This window comes from Trachymyrmex cornetzi, unplaced genomic scaffold, assembly GCF_001594075.2.
Source record: "Trachymyrmex cornetzi isolate Tcor2-1 unplaced genomic scaffold, Tcor1.1 scaffold706, whole genome shotgun sequence".
NCBI classification, from domain to species: domain Eukaryota; kingdom Metazoa; phylum Arthropoda; class Insecta; order Hymenoptera; family Formicidae; genus Trachymyrmex; species Trachymyrmex cornetzi.
The window spans coordinates 13,291-14,311 of NW_017300033.1; positions in this window are offsets into that span (position 1 = coordinate 13,291).

Sequence of the window (1,021 nt, forward strand, 5' to 3'; positions counted from 1 at the left end):
TTGTTTTTAAAGTTCGTTTGGTTTGGCCAACATAAGAAGCGTCGCAATCCTTGCAGTTAATTTTATATATTACATTCTTTTTTTGTAAATTAGATAGGCGATCTTTCTGTGGTCCGATAAAACAATTAAGTTTAGGGAAGTTGTGAGAGATTTAGATGTAAATTTATCATTTTATAGCTTCAATAAACTTAATTGTTTTATCGGACCACAGAAAGATCGCCTATCTAATTTACAAAAAAAGAATGTAATATATAAAATTAACTGCAAGGATTGCGACGCTTCTTATGTTGGCCAAACCAAACGAACTTTAAAAACAAGGGTCAAAGAACACAAAAATGATATTCGAAAAAGTAATGGTAATCTTTCTGTACTAAGTGAACACCGTTTAGAATTGAACCATGAATTTGATTGGGATGATGTCAAGGTTGTAGATTCTGAAAGATGGCTGTATAAACGACGCATTTCTGAAATGCTCCATATCAAGTTACAAAATAATAGCTTAAATCTGCAATCTGACACCGATTTCTTACACCATTCGTATTTGTCTATTCTTAATAATTTACATTAATGTTTACATTTAATTCTTAAGTAATCAATTAAATGTTTATGTAAGTACATCATTCGCGTCATTATCGTCATCGACATCGTTAGTCGGCTCAAACATCAGCAGGGATAGCACATCTCTAGGCAACTCCTTTTTATCCGCTTATAATTGGATCGGACTGCTGCAGTATCATATGTATAAGATCAGTTGTAGTATGGATTCGGCTACTTTTTCTGGTATGCCTTTCCCGAACTCGTCTGTATACTTTGTTACTTGCTTCTTGTGCCTCTTCTGACATAATACCAATAGGTAAAAGCACAGCTTTGGCAACAGTAGCCCCATGAATAAGTATTTTGTGCACGCTTACGGGCATTCTGTACCAAGAATACTTTTGTACGTACAAGATAGCCGTTTCTCGTGCGAAGGTATCAAAACGCTCAACATTTAAGTCATGGCCACTCGATAATGCGGTCATAA